This window comes from Dromiciops gliroides, chromosome 1 (genome assembly GCF_019393635.1).
Source record: "Dromiciops gliroides isolate mDroGli1 chromosome 1, mDroGli1.pri, whole genome shotgun sequence".
Lineage (NCBI taxonomy): Eukaryota > Metazoa > Chordata > Mammalia > Microbiotheria > Microbiotheriidae > Dromiciops > Dromiciops gliroides.
The window spans coordinates 385,726,343-385,747,623 of record NC_057861.1 but is presented as its reverse complement, the minus strand read 5'-3'; positions in this window follow the sequence as shown (position 1 = coordinate 385,747,623).

Sequence of the window (21,281 nt, the reverse complement as noted above, 5' to 3'; positions counted from 1 at the left end):
GGAATCCTGGAGGATGAGAAGATAATGGCTGAGGTTATCTCTGTGCTGTTGGAAGGAGTATGCATATTGCTGATAACAGGGATCTACTGATGTATAATATGGAAGAAAGCAAATACAACTCCTATGCAAGCATAGGAATAAACATGAAAGAACTCTAAAGCAAAGCCCACAGGTATAGTATATACCCTCTTCATGAATATTGTTATTCACATATTTAAAGGAAGAGAGAATGTGAACTAGCAAACAAACTTTGCATTTAATTTATGAGCTTTAGTGGTGATTTCTCAAGTTCATGCTTCTAAGTAAAACTCAGTGTTATTCAAACAAATCCATTTTTGCCTGCAGCACTAAATATATCACATCTTCTAAGTAACAAACTGAGAAGTAATAACACTGTCACTGTTGTTATGTAGAGACCCGCTCAGTTACTTTCCTAGTAACTGAAGAGAAGGACTACTTCATTTATGGTCAAATCCATTTTACATTGTCTCCCACTAGTCTGGGGAAAATACCAAGACCCAAAGTATAATTCATTCAGATAAAAGCAGGTTGTTATTATTTAAAGCCATCTTACATTTAGCCTGCAGTAATTACAAGGGAAGAAAAGGACAAGATTTAAGAGGCTTGGGCATTGGTGTATTTTTATTTACTAATACCACAGTAGAAACTGACACTTTAATTGTTTCTCTACTTTTGGTCCAGTATTAATATACTACCCATCATCCCAGTGCCAGAAACTATACTGCTTCTTGTCGGAGCTTTTGGAAAATTATCTTTTTATGATTTTCCAGCTCCCCTTTTTTTTTTCCAACCTTAAAGCCTAACTCCTCTTTTCTCAATTATTTTGGTACTTATTTTTCATGTTTCTCTCTTAAAAATTTTAAATCAAGCCAGGCCACAAGTCATGGTACATAGGGGTGTCAAAGCAAGCCCCAATTGGAAGTTAGAGGCATATCACCTTCCTCAAAGCAGCTAGATAATACAGTGAAAAGAACTCTAGACCTGGAGTCAAGCAGAGTTTAAATCCAGCCTCATAGTTGTATTCTGTGAGCTATGTAACTCTGGGGAAGTTACTTAATTTTGATTGCCTCAGTTTTCTTATCTGTAAAATGGGGATAATAATACTTATTGTTGCAAGGATCAAAGGAGATAATATTTTTAAAGCACTTGCCACAGTGTCTGGTATGTTATAGGTGCTTAATAATGCTTGTTCCTTTCTCCTTCTCCTTAAGCACTTCACAGTGACAGAGCAATTTATGATCAGTCCACTGGTTAGTACCCATTAATATATACATCCCAATGTTCTACCCTCAAAGGACCCAGTCCTAAAGAAAAAGAAAAACTTTCCTGCAGCTAGAAGAGCCCCCAAGAGGGTTGATTCCTCACATCTCCTAGTCCTTCTTTGCCTTTAATTGAAGTCATTCCAAACAGTTGAAGATCTACCCTTGCCTTCCACTTACAAGTATTTTCCTCAAAGACAAACTGAAATGAGTCAGACTAATCAGTGTTTTTTGGTCTCATTTTAATTCTTTCTCAGTTATTAAAATCCATTTCTATCCCTCCTACCTCCTCCCCACCCCCAAATAAAAAAGAGAAACAAAACCTTTCTTTTTTTTTTTTTCTTTTTTGGGCGGGGCAATTGGGGTTAAGTGACTTGCCCAGGGTCACACAGCTAGTAAGTGTTAAGTGTCTGAGGCCGGATTTGAACTCAGATTCTCCTGAATCTAGGGCCGGTGCTCTATCCACTGCGCCACCTAGCTGCCCCGAAACAAAACCTTTCTAAACAATAAACACAGTCAAACAAAACAAATTCCTGCATTGGTCATGTCCAGAAAAATGTGTCTCCTTCTGCACCCTGAGTCCATCACCTCTGTCAGGAGACAGGAAGCATGTTTCATCATCATTTGAAATTGTGATTGGCCAGTATATTGTTCAGAGTTCATCTTTTGAAATTGTTTGTATTTACAATGTCGTTATTGTATAAATTCTGACCAGTGTTCATAAAGGTGCCCAGATGAAGGACTCACTATGTTTCAAAGTTAATTTTCAGAGATGGTCTAAAAATGATTTGATCTTTAGTCATATTATAAGCACCTACTATGTGCTAGGTACTCAAATACCATTCATGGCCAACCTAATGTTAATGTACCTTTCTAGACTTAAGCCAGGCTGGTCCTTGGAGATCAGGCACAGTCTCTCTCTCTCTTTAATAAAAGTATTTTATTATTTTCCAGTTACATGTAGAGATAGTTTTCAACATTTGTTTATATAAGATTTCCAATTTCAAATTTTTCTCCCTTCCTCCCCTCCCTCCCCACCTCCCCTACATAGCAGGTAATCTGATATAGGTTATATATATATATATAACTGGAGACTTGCTGTGGGAAAGCTCAGCCATGGGGAAAATACCTCAGAGGGCAAGGCCATGTGGCTTTTCCTTGGCGTCAGGAAATGATGTTTGCTCATGGGTGCTACCTATCAAGGCTATCAGCCAATCAACTTGAGGAGCCTCCTATTTTCTGGGAGGAGACAGGAAGGAGGAAAGAGAGCCTGCGTGGAGAACTCTCGCTCTTTTTTGGGTTCCTGACTTGATGGTGGTGGTGGCGGCATAGGACTTCACAGGAAATTTGAGGAAAGATAGGAATGCCAGACTGTTGGAATTCTGTTCTCAATCTTTTTCTTTCTATTTTTCAATAAACTCTTAAAAACCTAAACTCGTTTTATCAGTGATTTTAGTCAGTTTCCCCCAAAACTGGGGGAACAGATTAGAATCCACATTTAGAATCTTAAATTACACTATATATATATATATATATATATATATATATATATATATATATATATATATATATATATATATATATATATATATATATATATATATATATAATATTAAAGATATTTCTGCGAACCAGACCAATAAGGAAAAACCTCAAAATAGAAAAACAACAGTACCAAAACCAAAAGAAATAGTATGGTTCAATCAGCATCCATATTCCACATTTTATTTTTTTCTGGATTTGGAGAGCCCTCTCTATCATGAGTCCCTTGGAACTTCCTTATACCGTTGTATTGGTAAGAAGAATCTCGTCTAACATAGTTAATCAACACATAATATTGATGATGCTATGTATAATGTTCTTTTGGTTCTGCTCATCTCACTCATCATCAGTTCCATCATCTTCCAGATTTCTCTGAACTCCTCCTGCTCATCGTTTCTTACAGCACAATAGAATTCCATTACATTCATATACCGCAACTTGTTCAGCCATTCCCCAATTGATGGGCAACCCCTCAATTTCCAATTCCTTGCCACCACAAAAAGAGCAGCTATAAATATTTTTGTACATGTGGGTCCCTTTCCCCCCTCCATGATCTCCCTGGGAAAAAGACCCAAAGTGGTATTGCTGGGTCAAAAGGTATTCACAGTTTTATAGCCCTTTGGGCATAATTCCAAATTGCTCTCCAGAATGGCTGGATCAGTTCACAGATCCACCAACAATGCATTAGGCACAGTCTCTTGCCAGGACCATTCTTTTTTTTCCCCCGGGGGCAATGAGGGTTAAGTGACTTGCCCAGGGTCACACAGCTAGTAAGTGTCAAGTGTCAGAGGTTGGATTTGAACTCAGGTCCTCCTGAATCCAGGGCTGGTGCTTTATCCATTGTGCCTCCTAGCTGCCCCGCCAGGACCATTCTTAAAGGTCTCATAATATGGTAGAAACTGACAGAACTAACATTCCAGCAGCACCACCTTCAAAAATCCAGAATCACTTCCACCTTCAGATGATGATGGTGATAGATAATCTTTGTTATAGAAAACATATGTTGCCTTATTTTGATCCTCACAACAACCCTGTAATGAAGGTGCTATTATAATGCTCATTTTGCAAGTAAAGAAACTGAGAATGAGAGTGGTGAAGTGACTTTTCCAGGTTCACACATCAAGGAAGTATCTGAGGCAGCATTCTAACTCAAGTCTTCCTGACTCCAAGTCCATGAGGCATCAGAATAAAAAGGAAATGAAAGTTATGCACATTTTAAAAACATTTTTTCTAATTTCTTAAACTTTAGGATGGGGGGAATGGGATCATTTTCTGATTTTGCTGTCAAGTTGTCTGTGAATCAGAATAAAGAAAAGGCTTTCTCAGTTCAAAATTTCTCCCTATGGTTCCTTTACCAACCCCACAAAGTTTCCTGGTAGAAAAATATTAACATTGTAAAGAACTATTACATTTCTGACTGTTCAATTAAATGCCTCCTCCCCACCTCCCCTGTCAAATCCAATCTCTTCCTTTCCAGAACTTCTTTCCTTGACACTTTGGACATTGTGCCCAACTAGATTTAATTTCTGTTGATTGCTGTGATTTTGAGCAATGGTACAGTCTCTCCTTTGAGATCATTGCCTTAGATATGATTATTTATATAAATCAGGATTTTGCTGTCAGCGCCTGTAAAAATGGAGAGGCATTCTACCTGCTGCTGTTTCCTTGTTCCTCTTTCTCAGTCTCTCCTTGAAAGATCAGACATCACTCTTTCCTTTTATTTTTTTTAACCAGGAAAAAAGTAAAAGTCTATTTGTCTCCATTCTATGTGTCTCCTCCTCCCTTGCTTTTTATATCAAGAAATTAAATCTACCCACCACCTAATCCCTCAAGTCCTCCACCAAGCCTCTGAACTCTTTATCTTTTTTTTTTAAGTGGGGCAATGAGGGTTAAGTGACTTGTCCAGGGTCACAGAGCTAGTAAGTGTCAAGTGTCTGAGGCCAGATTTGAACTCAGGTCCTCCTGAATCCAGGGCCAGTGCTTTATCCACTGAACCATCTAGCTGCCCCCTGAACTCTTTATGATATCTAGCAAACACACCCTTGAAGATGAACTTCAATGAATAAAGTCAGCTAGGAATCAACATTTCACATTTATCAGCTTTCTACCTCTTCAAAGCCCTTTATAAATATTAACTAATCTTTCCAACAGCCTGACTGAGCTCAGCAAGCAAACATTAGCCCATTTCTCAGATAAGGCAGTCAGGACTCAGAGAGGTTGACTGGCTTGAAGGCCACCCAGCAAGACTATGTCAAAACTTGAGGGCCTCCACATGGTTCAGCATGTAGGTTACTAGGCAACGCTACCTCTTTTGCAAAGATAAAATCCTTTCAGCCCTTTCCTTTGAGCTTATTTTAGCATTTTGGTTTAGCAGTTTTAGTCTTAGCAGGGTTGTCTACTGCAGGGTTCATTGTTTAAGGATGGTTTAAATCAAATGAAAAGAGTTTAGGCCTTTTTTTTAAATGACCATCTGTTTGAGGATGACCTACCCCCACTTGGAAGCAAGAGGTTGGGATGGGTGACCTCTGTAAGACCCTTCCAGATCAAGATTTCTGTTGAATTCACATATTGCTTTTTTCAAAAGCTATAACCCAAAATACTTTGAATACAAGTGAATATTTTTTAAACCCACCCACAATCAAGTTATTAACATTTCCTGTTAATAGTATTCCTGTCATTCATTTTCAGTCCTTGTTTCTTACAATATCTTTTTTATTTTCTTCCTTTGTATTGGAAATTCTCATATTTGCTCCTAAACATCAGGAAATAATCTGGCTTCATTTTCTCTAGTTGAAAAATGTAGACATGACTTCAGGTCTCAGTTTCCTCCTCAGTTTAGACCTCAGTTTCCCCATCTATAAATTGAAGGGGTTTGCCAACTCCACCATTATTCATGGATGGGATATATCAATCTATTCCTCCATGACCCCTCTTACCATCCCTATGACTTTACAGACCAAATTACCCCTCCCTTGCCACCACTCCCTAGTGTTTGTTGTTTTCCTCAATGTGTCATCAATGACACAAAAAAGGCAAAGAACCCCCAGACTAGATGATCTCCAAGGCATTTTTCAGCTCTAACATCCTCTGATGTTGTGATTCTAAATCTTTTTTTTTTTTTTTAATGTATCTGCCTTGAGTCTGGGACTGGGTTTTGTTTTGGGGTTTTGGTTGTATGAGGAGGGGTTTCTTGACTCATGATCCAGTCCTTCCTTCCTTTCTGTCTCCCTTCCTCCCTTCCTCTCTTCCATCCTTCTTTCCTTAAGTGCGCCTTTCTTTCTTTTCTACCATATATGTGATTTAATTGGTGTTGAGACTCTCAGTGAGGAAATTCCCTCTTCCAATGAAGAACAACACCTTCTCTGGAATTGATAGATTTGGCTACCTTGGGCACTGAGAAACTATGACTTCACTAGGTCATCTGGCCAATATATCAGGTGGGGTTTGAGTTCAGGTCCTCCTGACCCCAAGACTGGATCTCTAGCCACTACAACACAGTATCTCCCTCTCCTAGCATCTTTCTACTACACCAAATTTCTCCATTGCTAATTCAAATTCAAATTTCCTGAGGCTCTAACCCAAAGAAGTGTAGTCCATAGTCTTTCAGTTCTGGGCTCCATTTCAATTTTATCTTTGTATCCCTGGGGCATAGAACAGTGCCTGGTATAGTAAGTGTTTCCTAGTAACTGCCTTTCCTTCCTCTCAAAGATCTTGTACTTATGCATATATTTTGTATCACATTGGTATTCTATAAAACTTGCGTGTGTTTGTATGTATACCTGTGATCCACACTGAAAGATGTTAGCTCCTTGAAAGCAAAATTTATTTCTTTTGTTAAATTTTCCATCCTCAGAGTTTAATGTAGGGTCTGGAATAAATATTAATGCATTAATACTATTAGCAAATATTAATAAATATTTGATGTTTGAATAAAATTTTTAGTGGATAGATTGGTTTGAGTATATGTTTGATTTTTTGAGGTGAATGCCCTGTATTTTTTTTGGGGGGGGCAGGGCAATGAAGATTAAATGACTTGCCCAGGGTCACACAGCTAGTAAGCGTCAAGTGTCTGAGACCGGATTTGAACTCAGGTCCTCCTGAATCCAGAGCCCATACTTCATCAACTGCACCACCTAGCTGTGCCCGTGAATGCCCTGAATAACAACAACCATGGCTTCCCAGTGAACATTCCCTCTTGCCAGTGTCTGAACTAATCAGGCATTCGTAGTCTCAGTGTTACAGATGTGGCCTTCTTGGCTCATAAACTTGACCATTCCTCCATTAGAGTCATAGAAAGAAGGAACCTTGTAAATAGTTTGGGTCTTTACCAACAAGGACCTTGCTTAGTATACTTCTTGAGTGGGAAGGGAGCTAGCTATTTTGAAAATCACTTTTGAAGCCTCCATCTCCACTGTTCATCCTACATGTCGCTTTTTATTTGGGGTGCAGAAAGCTAGAATTAAAAGGATTTTAAAATAATTTCCCCTTCACTGGCAAGTTAATTCCAGAACTTGTCAGCCTCCATTCAAACTGTCACGATTATATCCCTTGAACCATAAAGGTCTCACCGAGTCACTGTGCCATGTCAGCTGACACAAAAAATGAATTAAGAAAAAGAAAGGGATGCTGCCCCTCAGAATCCTATTTTTAAATTATTGGGGGTGGGAGAGGGGGTTCTCTAATGATAGATAGAAAAGGGCTAGGTCAGGAATCAGCAGCATTCTCCCTGTGACTAGAATCTAGACCTATAAAGGTGACTTATCTCCTTCTCCTCCCCTGGATTTGGACCCCCTGGTATCTGACAGAGGGTAAAAAAAATCTTTCATGTAATAATAATAGCAGTAGTATATAATATATAATATCACTATAGCAAGAGCATTCATCTAGTTCTTTAGATTTGCAATAACTTTACAAACTTTACCTATATGTCCTTATTCCTCTTCCTTCGATAGTCCTAAATAGGAGTTTTATGAGCTCTGATACACACCTCCACAATCTTCCTGCCCATAGAGCAGTGGCATCCCATCAACCTTCAGTGGAATGTAATCATGTTTTGTCTCTGTATCTCTCTCAGTGCTTTGCACTTAATATTTGTCCAATTGAACCGTCACTATTGACATAAATGTTAGTACAATGAAAATGAGTGAGACAGCTAGAAATTTAATTTACAATTATGGCATGAGTGTGTGCCAGTTCCTTTCCTCACTATATGTATAGTTTTACATTTGGGAAAGGAGCTTTGGATTTGGAGTCAGTAGCAGGGAGTGAGGGGGTGGGGTCCAGTTTGACTATGATCTGATACACAGAGTAAACCCCCTAGTCTGTAATCCAAGGCAGCTGTCAGCAGCAGATGAATCAATGAAACATTTGTTGCTAATGATTCCTATTGTTCTTCTTGATGTTCTTCTTGAGTTCAAGTAAATCTCTGAAACTCTTCCAAGATTTCAGAGTAATCTCCACACCAAATTGTGCTTTACTTTTCAAAACTGTGCTCAGTCTGCATTAACTTTCCTTCTTTGTTCATGTTACTAAGAAATTTCTAGAATAAAAAGTATCTGTCTTCTTGTCGTCACGTGTAAAATCTAATGTGTGGTCACCTTTTTCCTGTCCCCAGTGTGGGGAAAGCTAGCTAGGATTTCCCCAAATGGAGTAGGAGGAGATACATATATATACACAGATAAATAAAATGCATTCAGGCAACTGGGAAGATAGGGGGTAGTATGTGCATTCCAGGCTCAGGGAACAGCATGAGCAAAAGCAGGAAGTGTGATCACATGGGGCACATTCAGAGGATTGCAAGCAATCCAGTTTGATGGGAGGGTGAAGTGTGTGAGATAAAGCTAGAAAGGTATGTCTGAACCAGCTTGTAGGAATGCAAAAAGGGGATGGGTGGGTTGGCACACATAAAGAAACACACACTGAATTCTTATAGATGGGATCAAGGAGATAGTACCACATTGAACTGAAAATCTTCCAGAAAAAGCAACAGCTTGGAATACTATGCTATAAGAAATGATGACAATTTCTGAAGAAACTAGGAAGATCTCTCTGAACTGATACAGAATGAAGTGAGCAGTAGCAGTAGAATAATTTATGTGATGATAACACCCTTATAAAGAAAATCAACTTTGAAAGATTTATTTAGAATTCTGATTCTAAATAAAAATAATTATATTAAAATATAATATAAATAATAATAAAAATAACAATAAAACACAATTCCAGAGATATGGTAGATTCAAAATGCAGAAGGCAACATATTTTTGGACATGGCCAATAACAAAATTTACTTTGACTATGCATATTTGTCAGGAAGGTTTTATTTTCTTTTGTCATTATTGCTGTTGAGTTGAGAGTGAAGTGGGAGTGAAAATAAATGCTTGTTAATTAGAAAAACTAAAATTCAAAAAAGTAATAAAAAATAAAATGACAACTTATATTAATGCAAAATATAAGCTCCTTTTGCTAACAAATATGTCTTTAAATATCCAATAATTATGCAAACCATAGGGTTAATAGCATAAGAAAAGGACAGAAACCTGGGACAGAATTCTCTGCTGGGAGTTACTCCTCTTGGAGCCTAATTTCCCCTTTGCCCTTACACAAGTAAAGCCTTTGATAAGATAGCTTACTTTCTTCCCTTTATTTTTTCTATATATAAGACAGAAATAGTAATACCAGCTTCTTAACTCCCTAATGGAGGGACTTCATGTTGCCTTTACAAAATATTCCATTTTAAAAAGTCTATTGATGAACCAATAAACTTAAATCTCCCATGTTTTTGATGGGGCATTTATTTGTTTCTGTGTGGGAGGGAGAAGGCAATAATGTCATAAGCTTGAATATAGTGATAATTTGTATATACAGGCATAGTTACAATCATTCAACTTTATAACTTGGATATTATATGACTAGAGACCTCTCTTTGTTGTTAACAATTCTTTATTAGGCGATAGTGATTCACCACCATTGAAGCCTCCACTGCTACCATTAGCCACCTTGGAATCTTGGCCTCCCTGCTAGCCTTGTTGCCACCCCCAACCAACAGAGCCACTGCTGCCAGGGCCACCACTGAGGAAAACCCTCCTCTTCTCACTGGAGCTGCCATCCTCTTGTCTTTCACTCCTCTGAACTGTCACAACCCTTTTTATCTTTGTTGTACCTTTATCATATCCTGTATTAGAACTATATGTGTCAAAAAAAAACTATATGTGTCAAAACTATAGCTTTTCTCTGACAATATTATAGTTTTACTTTCTTTCCTCACCCTGGGAATTCACTCCCTGTTCATTTACAATGAAAGAAAGTCAATTTTTCTTTTTTTTTAAATTAAAACATTTTCAATTAACAAGCAGTTTATTTTCTCTCTCCCCTTCTCTGCCTCCCCATTGGAAAAAAGAAAAACGAAACCCTTGCAACAAATATGAATAGACAAACCAAACAAATTTTCACATTGGTTGTATCCAAAAATATATCTTATTTTGCACCCTGAGTCCATCACCTTTCTGTAGGATGTGGGTAGCATACTTCATCAGGGTCTTCTGACATCATGCCGAGTTATTCTATTAATCACATATCTTAAGTTTTCCAAAGTTGTTCACTTTTTATAATGTTGTCATTGAATAAATTGTTCTCTTGTCCTTCTCACTTGACTCTGCTCAGTTCATACAAGTCTATGTAAGTTTCTCTGAAATATCCATTTCATCATTTTTATGGTACATGGGTATTCTATTATCATATGCCATAATTTGTTTTCCCATTTCCCCAAATGATGAGCATCCCTGTAGTTTCCAGTTCTTTGCCACCACAAAAAGAGAGGTCATAAATATTATTGTACATATGGGTCCTTTTCCTTTTTCTTTGAATTATGTGGGTGTATAGGTCTAGAAATGGCCTTGCTGAATCAAAGGACAGGCACAGTTTAGTAGTTGTTATTGTTATTGTTGTTTTGGGTTTTTTTTTTTTTTTTTTTTTGCAGGGCAGAGGGTTAAGTGACTTGCCCAGGGTCACATAGCTAGTAAGTGTCAAGTGTCTAAGGCCAGATTTGAACTCAGGTACTCCTGAATCCTGGGCCAGTGCTTTATCCACTGCACCACCTAGTGGCCTCTAATTTAGTAGTTTTTTAAAATGTGATTACAAATTGCTTTCCAGAATGGCTAAACCAATTTCCACCTCCACCAAAAGTAACTAAGGTCAATCAGTCAATAAGATCCTGGCACTAGGATAAGAGGTAGGGTTATAAAAAGAGGCAAAGGACAATCCTTTCCTTCAGTGAGCTCACAATCTAATGAGGAAGGCAACAAACAAACAAATATGTATAAACAAGATATATACAAGACAAATAGGCACTAGAACTGAAGGAGCTGGGAAATGCTAACTGTAGAAGGTGGGATTTTAGTTAGGATTTGAAGGAAGCCAGAGAAGCCAGGAGTCAAACATCAGAAGGGAAAGGATCCCAGACTTGGGGGACAGCTAGGGAAAATACCTGGAGCTGAGAGATGGAATATCTTATTCACGGAACAGGAAAGAGGTCAGTGTCACTGGACTGAAGAGTATGTGGTGGGGAGTAAGGTTTAAGAAGACGGAAAGGGAGCAGGGGAAGGCACTACTTTATGAAGGGCTTGGAATTCTAAACAGAAGATTTTTTTAAAAATTTGATCCTGAAGACAGTAGGGAGCAATGGGAATTCATTGGGGGTGACATGGTTGGACCTGCACTTTAAGAAAATCACTTTGACAACTGAATCAATGGAAAGATCAAAGTGGGGAGAGGCTTGGGGCAGGCAGACCCACCAGCAGGATATTGCAATAATCCAAGCCTGAGTTGATGAAGGCTTGTACCTGGATTGTGGAAGTATCAGAAGAAGGAAGGGGACATATTTGAGAGATGTTGCAATGGTGAAATCCACAGGTCTTTGCAACAGATTGAATATGGGGCTGGGGCAGTGAGAGAGTGAGGGACCGGGAGAATGGTGATGCCCTCAACAGTAATAATGAAGTTGGAGGGTGGGGTGGGGGTTAGGGGGAAAGATAATAAGTTTTTCTTTGGACATGTTGAATATAAGATGTCTACTAGACATCAAGTTCAAAATGTCTGAAATGCCAGTTGGAGATGTGTTTGGAGGTCAGCAAAGAAGTTAGGGCAAGGATATGTAGATTCAAGAATTGTCAGCATAGAGATAGCAATTAACTCCATGTGAGTTGCTGAGATCAGCAAGTGAAGTAGTATAAAGGCAGAAGAGAAGAGGGCCTGTGAAGGAGCTCTGTGGGACACCTGTGGTTAGAGGGATGGATCTGGATGAGGATCCAGCTAAGGACACTGAGGAGGAGTGGTCTGACAGGTAAGAGAACCAGGAGAGAGTGGTGTGCTTGAAAACCTAGAGAGAAGACACTAGTCAATTGTGTCAAATGCTGCGGAGAGGTCAAGGAGAATGAGGATTGAGAAAAGGCAATTAAGAGATCATTGGAGGTCAAAGGATATGAACAGGTAGTTTTCAGATGAAGTAATCAAAGCTATCTATTGCCATATGAAAAAATGCTCTAAATCATTATTGATTAGAGAAATGCAAATTAAAACAACTCTGAGGTACCACTTCACACCTATCAGATTGGCTAATATAACAAAAAAGGAAAATAATAAATGTTGGAGAAGCTGTGGAAAAAGTGGAACACTAATATATCATTGGTGGAGTTGTGAACTGATCCAACCATTCTGGAAAACAATTTGGAACTATGCCCAAAGGGCTATAAAACTGTGCATACCCTTTGACCCAGCAATGCCACTATTAGGTCTATATCCTAAAGAGATCATAAAAAAGGAAAAAGGACCTACATGTACAAAAATATTTATAGTTGCTCTTTTTGTAGAGGCAAAGAATTGGAAATTCAAGGGATGGCCATCAATTGGGGAATGGCTAAACAAGTTGTGGTATATGACTGTAATGGAGTATTATTGTGCTGTAAGAAATGATAAGCAGGCAGATTTCAGAAAAACCTGGAAAGACTTACACGAATTAATGCTGAGTGAAATGAGCAAAACCAAGAGAACATAGTACACAGTATCAACAACATTGTGTGATGGTCAACTGTGATAGACTTAACTCTTCTCATAAATACAATGATCAAAGACAATTCCAAAGGATTCATGATGGAAAATGCTCTCTGCATCCAGAAAAAAGAACTGTGGAATCTGGATGCAGATTGAACCATACTTTTTCTACTTAAAAAAAAAATTCTTTGAGGTTTTTTCCTTTTGTTCTGATTTTTCTTTCACAATGTGACTAGTGCAGAAATATGTTTAATGTGATTGTACATATATAACCTATATCAGATTGCTTGCTGTTGTGGGGAAGAGGGAGTGAAAGGAGGGAAGGAGAATCATTTGGAACTAGAAATCTTAGAAAAACAAATGTTGAAAACTATCTCTACATGTAACTGGAAAATAATAAAATACTTTTATGATTAAAAAAGAGAGATTATTGGAAATTTAGAAGGTTAATTTTTCATAGTTCCATATTTCTCTGGGGATCTCCATCACTGTTATTTCCTCTTTCTACTTTACATCTCCCATCTCATTCGGAATTCTTTAGAATATATTTTCAATCCAATGTAATGCAACCAATAGGGCAGCTAGGTGATTCAGTGGATAGAGTGCCCAGCCTGCAGTTAGGAAGACCTGAATTCAAATTTTACCTCAGATACTAACTAGCTGTGTGACCCTGGGCAAGTCACTTAACCCTGCTTGCCTCAGTTTCCTCATATGTAAAATGAGCAGTGCATGGCACAATCATTTAGTAAATGCTTGTTGACTGACTTATAGGACTCAACTTCTTGGATCAATTCAAAGCTGGGCTGGAACCTGCAGATCATCTGCTGCTTGAAACTCTATTGACTCTTCTGACTTTTTGTTTGTTTTTATTTTGGTTTTGTTTTTTTTGTTTTTTTTTTTTCAGGGCAATGAGGGTTAAGTGACTTGCCCAGGATCACACAGCTAGTAAGCGTCAAGTGTCAGAGATCGGATTTGAACTCAGGTCCTCCCGAATCCAGGACCGGTGCTTTATCCACTGTGCCACCTATCTTCTGACTTTTTGAAGGTTGTCCAATTATTGATCCTTCTCTACTTATGAATAGAGCAGAATAGAGACAACAGGGACAGAAGCAACAGCAGGCAATGAGTTTACCAGCCATGTAACAGTGGCTTAGCTGGGGAGGGTCCAAGACCCCTCCCTTACCAATTGGTCTTGTTCCTTAACAGGGAGGAGATGGCTTGATTTGGGCAGTTTGACCTTTTGTATGCCCACTTACTCCAGGCTCAACAGCCAATCTTTTCATGATTATACAGCACGTTCATAGGGAACCGTCACAAAATAATTTTACATGAGTCACTGAAGTGGAAGTCAGGGGTCTCTGGTCTGCTTCTCTGGAAGCTGGGCCTTCAAGCATCCACATGGGCTGCCTTTAGGAAGAACTGATTAAGCATGCTCTGAAAGTAGAGAGCTGGACCCCACCATTCCATGTTATCCTTCACTCCCAGAAGCAGCTTCATCAAACATCCATGTGGGTCACCAGCCCATGAAGCCAGGACTGAACCTTAATTGGTCAGTCCCCCATTACACCAATTTGAGTCAGAATATGTCAAACTTCCATCTCCATATCACATATTCTAAGAGGGAGTGGTCACTTGTTTTCAAGGTTCCTATCATTTCTACTTCAGCAAACACTTTGTCTTTGTGTGTGAGAATCAGATCCGGAATAGCAAGTCCTCTGATTGCCAGTGCCAGTTAATATCTGCCTTATATCACTGATTGTTCTGGTTTCACATAACTCATTAACATCAATTACCTTTTCTTTTCTTTTTTCCAGATATCTGAAGAATAATATTTTGATTAATGCAAGCCAAGAGATTATTAGCTGCTTTGCTTTCAGCAGAGAAATAGGTTGGCCAGATATCTGGATAACCTTTGTTATATTGTGATTCCATGTAGGTCTTGTGACCCTGTTCCCCAATTCCTTATCTCTTTCTTGCTTTCATCCATGAGGTCTATAGTATTTTCCAATGACAATATCACTTCCATGCCCCTATTGCTTTTTACTCAAGTGTTCTCCCCCACATATGAACAAAGAAGTTTTTTCCACCCCTGAGGATGCCCATTTGTCTTAACTCAAGTGTTCACCTCCTAAAAGAGGTCTTCACTGATTCTCCCTGTTGTTAGTTTCCTAAGTTCATCAATTTAAGGAAGGGACCTCAGAGACCATCTAGTTCAAACCTCTACTTTATAGATAAGGAAACTGAGGCACAGAGAAGGTTAGTGACTTGTCCAAAGTCACACAGGTAAGTGTATCCTCTGACTCCCGTTGTAGTACTGTCCAGCAGCCCCAGACTGCTGTTCTAGTGCTCCTCTCCAGCCTGCCCCACCCCACCCACTTTGTATTTATTTTCTATATATTTTGTACAAAGTTTTCCTCTTTAGAATGTGCTCTTTGAGGAGCACATGAGGGTTTACAAAATACTTTTCTCCAAACAATCCCTGGAGGTAACTAATACAAACATTATTCTCTCCATTATGTAAATGAAGAAACCAAGGCTCAGGAGGGAAGTTAAGCAACTTTCCCAAGGTCAAATAACTATGAGAGCCAGATTTCCATCCATGTTCTTTCTGACTCTGTCTAGCATTCTCTCTACTGAGGTGGCGACGGGGTAACTTGGAGTCACAGGGCCTGAGTTAGAATCTTGCCTCTACTCTTTATTCCCTGTATGGCCTTGGGGAAGTTACTTAAATTCTTCAAGTCTCAGTTTCCTCATCTTTTCAAGAGGAGATCGGACTAGATCATCTCTAAGGTCTCTTTAAGCTCCAGATTGATGACCCTATTATCCTATCCCAAGATACATCTCAGTTTCTTATCCATCCTGCTTTCACATAGGACTAATTTTGTATTTAATAAATAGGCTAGGGCAGCTGGGTGGTGCAGTGGATAGAGCACCGGCCCTGGAGTCAGGAGGACCTGAGTTCAAATCTGGCCTCAGACACTTGACACTTACTAGCTGTGTGACCCTGGGCAAGTCACTTAACCCCAATTGCCTCACACCAAAACCCAAAACCAAAACCAAACCAAAACAAAAAAAGGCTAGGGAGCAGCTCCAAGGTGTCCATTTTTATTTATAAAATAATTTTAATTGCAAATACACATTATATACACACATGTATGCCATGTAAAGAAAAATGAAAATGCTGTACTTCAATTTGTATGGTGCTAAAACTAGACATGAGGGCAGCTAGGTGACACAGTGGATAGAGAGCTAGGCTTGGAGTGAGGAAGACTTATCTTCCTGTGTTCAGATCTGATCTCAGACACTTACTAGCTATATGACCCTGGGCAAATCACTTAACCCTATTTGCCTCAGTTTCCTCATCTATAAAATGATCTGGAGAAGGAAACAGCAAACCTCTCCAAGTATCACTGCCAAGAAAACCCCAAATGGGGTCATGAAGAGCCAGACACAACTAAAAAACAACCCAACAACAACAACAATAACAAAAACCTAGACCTTAACTGTAGTTGTTCAGAACATTGCCTCATGCTTGGGTTGTGCATTTTGCCAGTTATAAAAGAATTGAACTTAGCTAGCTTTCCACTTGGAGACAGAGCAGAGCACCAGAATGTCTCTGGGAAACAAATATAGGCCCTATGGCTTTTATCCCCCCAGAACAAGAAGATGGCCTTCTCTCTAGGTATGCACATCTCATGTGAAGCTAGTTGCTCCTCTATGTATGTTGGGACCACTGTGACAGAAAGACTTGTAACAATTCTCTTGACACACAATGGTTTACCTTGGCTCTGGTTACACACATACTCCTTCCCCCCCTCCCCCATACACACACACACACACACACACACACACACACTGACAAAGGCCTCATAAAGCCACCTGTCAGGGGCCTCTCCTGCTTAGCCTCATCACAGTTACTCAAACAGAAGTAAATACTAGAAGAAACTAGGTTGTCTGAGTTCATTTATATGGACTCAGTTTTCTGTTTATATTTACTCATGTACCAGTTTGGGATTATTTTGCCCTTTATGAAAGGTAATACAGCATGAAAAGCTTACCAGAAGAGGAACAGGTTGTACTAAGGGGCTTAGAAGTCTGTTTGAGTTCAGTTGGCAAATGCTTATGGATGGTGGATACCTGTCTCTGTCCTCCTCCACCTCTATCACTAGAATAAAAGATAGTTCATTCTACCCAATATCTCCATCAACCCTAAACATTTACCATTTACTTTGAAGGTATCTTTTCTGTCTCCTCACAAGAAAGGGCATTTAGCATCTACCTCAAAGAACTGATATGAGGATCACATATGTAAAGCAAATATATATATATATATTTTTTTTCGGGGCAATGAGGGTTAAGTGACTTGCCCAGGGTCACACAGCTAGTAAGCGTCAAGTGTTTGAGGCCACATTTGAACTCAGGTCCTCCTAAATCCAGGGCCAGTGCTTTATCTGCTGTGCCACCTAGCTGCCCCCATGCAAATCTTAAAATACTAGAGAAGAGCCAGATATTATTATCTTTACTATTATTATCATAGGCATGCATAGAATATGGACTGGCACACTCTTTAATGATTACTTTTATTATTTTAGCTCTGGGTGACCCTAATCCTGCAATCAATCAATCAATCAACAAACATTTGTTTTTATTTTTTAATAAAATTTAAAAATTAGTATCTTTTGTTTAGTCATTGCCCAGTTGATGGGTTCCTGTTTTGTTTCTGATTCTTTGCTATCACAGGAAGGGCTGCTTAAATTATTTTGGGTGAATATGGAAACTGTCAACAAGCATTTATTAAGCACCCACCATGTGCCAAGCATTGTGCTCAGGTCTGGGGATACAAGTGAAAAGAATAAAACAATCCCTTCTCACAAAGAGTTTGCACTCAGATAAGGGAGAGAATCAGGACATTATAGCAGTACATGGTGGGCCAAAAGTCACCAAGGGGTTTCAATATTTAATAACTCCTTTATTTTTTGTTTGAAATTAACAACACCATAGCAGTATATGCAGTATATATAGAAAATAAATTTACATTATGTATGAAAAACAAAATCTTGTAAATGGTAAAAAATAAAGAAAAAATATTTTTCAAAAAGTTATAAAAACATTGTGACTTTTGGCCCACACTGTATATAAAGTAGAACTAGGAAGAGAATAAATTTAAATAAATACCAAGCAGTTAAATACAAGATAATTTGGGAAGGACACAAGTAATTGAGAGTAAATGGAAAGGTGGCCCAAGACTTGAAGAGAGGGATTCCATAAAGCAGAGGTGAGGTAGAGCGGCATCATACTAGGTTTTTCAATGGCTGACATATTATTTCTTTTGTTTGTTTTGTGGTGTGTTTTTTTTTTTTTTGTGAGGCAATTGGAGTTAAGTGACTTGCCCAGGGTCACACAGCTAGTAAGTGTCAAGTGTCTGAGGCCACATTTGAACTCAGGTCCTCCTGACTCCAGGGCCGGTGCTCTATCCACTGCGACACCTAGTTGCCCCATCATATTATTTCTTAAATCCTGTTTTTGGGGGTCAAAAGACTAAAACAAGGGGCAGCTAGGTGGCGCAGTGGATAGAGCACTGACCCTGGAGTCAGGAGGACCTGAGTTCAAATGTGGCCTCAGACACTTGACACTTACTAGCTGTGTGACCCTGGGCAAGTCACTTAACTCTCATTGCCCCCCCCCCCCAATATTAAAGACTAAAACAAGGGACTACACAATGGTAGAGTGACCATACCCAGTAGGATAACTGAAGGACTCATGTGGTTTAGAAGAACAGAAATTGTGCTCTGTTTCCTCTTCCTGATAGCCCACATAAGGCTTGGCAAGGACACCACAAACCAAAAAATGCAGTCTGACCTCTATCCTCTTCAAGTTTCATGGTTTAGGGAAATTCAATGTGACAAGTTGCATTTAATCAGCATTACAGTTGTGTCATAAAATTGACTCAAACCTGGAAATCCAGAAGGCTGGATATCTCTTCACTACTTGTTTTTCTCTTTCTCTTGTTCTATGTTGAATTTTTACAACATGCTGCCAGGGGACTGGATGGGAACAAGTGAAATGTGTCATCAAGTGAATGTTCTTCCATAAGCTTTTCCTGGAGGCCTTATCCAAACATCTGATATAGGGAAGACTTCTATATCTGCTCATTTACTATGTGAACTATATGCATGACTTGTTTGTACCTACAAAAAAAAAAATGTGCAGTCTGTTCTTGGGTAATTTTCCAGCCATGATATGCTTTTTTTGTGTGTGTGTGTGAGGCAGTTGGGGTTAAGTGACTTGCCCAGGGTCACACAGCTAGTAAGTGTTAAGTGTCTGAGACCAGATTTGAACTCAGGTACTCCTGAATCCAGGGCCGGTGCTCTATCCACTTCACCACCTAGCTGACCCCCATGATATGCTTTTTACCCAACCTGAAAAGTCTTTTCCAAATACTTTTTTCTGTATCCCCCCTGAAATATGATAACTGACCCAAATATGATAGCCTTCTAACCTTAAGTGCCTCTCAGGGTTCTGTCCTAGACTTTCTGCTCTTCTCCCTCTAAACTACTTCACTTGGTGATCTCATCAGCTCTCATCGATTTAATTACCACCCCTATGCTGATGATTCTCAGATCTACCTTTCCTGCCCCAACTTCTCTGCTGACCCCCAGTCTCTCGACTCCAACTGCCTTTCAGACATCTGGAACTGGCTGTCCAGTAGACATCTTAAATTCAACATATTAAAAACAAAACTCGTTATCTTTCCCTCTAAATTCCCTCCCCCTCCTACTTCCCTCTTACAGGAGAGAGCAACACCATCCTCCCAGTCCATCAGGATCACAACCCAGGAGTCATCTTGGATTCTGCACTGCCTCTTGTCCAGGTGTTCCCAAGGATTGTCAATTTCACCTTTGTAACATCTCTCAAATACTCCCTCTCTATCTTCTGACCCCGCTACCACTCTATTGAAAACCCTCATCATTTCAAGCCAGGACCAGTGCAATAGCCTGCTGGTGGATCTTCCCTCTTCAAGTATTTCCCCACTCCTATTATCCTCCATTCAGCACCAAGGTGATCTTAAATGTTGGGTCTGACCCTGTCACTCCCCTACTCAATAATCTCCAGTGGCTCACTATTACATTCAGGATCTTATACAAAATCCTCTATTTGCCTTTCAAAGTTCTACACAATCTAGCTTCCTTCTACTTTTCCAGTCTTCTTAAATCTTACTCCCTGACAAAATACTCTTCAATCCAGTGACACTAGCCTCTTGTCTCTTCCATGAACAAAACATTCCTTCTCTCATCCTCTCCGCTCCCGGCATTTTCTTTGGCTGTCCTCTATCCATACAAAACTTTCTCTTCCTCCTTCACTCAGATTACTAAACTCTTTGGTTGTCTTTAAATCCTAATTAAAATCCTACCTTTTCCAGGAAGCCTTTCCTCAACTTTAGTGCCTTCCTCTGTTAATTATTTCCCATTTATCTTGAATAAAGCTTGCTTTGTGTCCATTTATTTGCTTGTTGTCTCCCGTATTAGAGTGTAAGCTCCTTGATGATAGGGATTGGTTTTTACCTCTCTCTGTCTCCCTAGCACTTAGCACAATGACTGGCACATAGTAGGCACTTAATACATGTTTACTGACATATTGTAACGATTGGAATAACGCCACCTGCTGGATACTTACTGTAGAAGAGTTCTGCCCATGAAGGGAAGGTCTTTGAGGGCAAGACCAGGAGTCAGGAAGTGACGCGAGCTAGTGGGAGGAGGAAGGAAGAGACTGGTGCTCAGTCTCGGGCTTTTTCCTGAGGACGCTGGCGGAGAAGGGAGCTAGAAATGTGCTCTCCCTTTAATAGATAGGAATCTAGGCCTTTCTCTCTCTTTACCAAATTCTTATTCTCCTTAATAAATGCTTAAAAGTCTAACTCTTGCTAAAGCTTATAATTTATTGGCGACCACTCATTAGATATTTTAGACAGTTTAGCTAGAATTTTAGCCCTTAACAATATTATCTACTCCTTTCCTTTACAGAATGGGGGTCATTCTGTCTACTGGCACAGAAGAAGAGTTTGTTCCTACCTTCTTTGCAGGTTTATTTCACTTTGTGTGCCTTCTCTGGTGTAGTTGGTATAATGGTGGCCTCAGTGTCCAGAAGACCCGGGTTCAAATACCACTTCTGACAATTAGCTGTGTTAAGTCAAGTACATATATTAAGCACTTTCTCTGTGCCAGGCACCGGGCATACAAAGAAGAGCAAAACAGTCCCTGCTTTCAAGGAGCTCACAGCCTAATCGAGGAGACAGCATGCAGAAAATTTTATGCAAACAAGACATAGACAGAATAAATTCATCTGTGAAATGAGGTTTGGTCAGATGGCCCGTAAGGCCCCTTCCATTTCTAACCCTATTATACTCATCTCATTGGG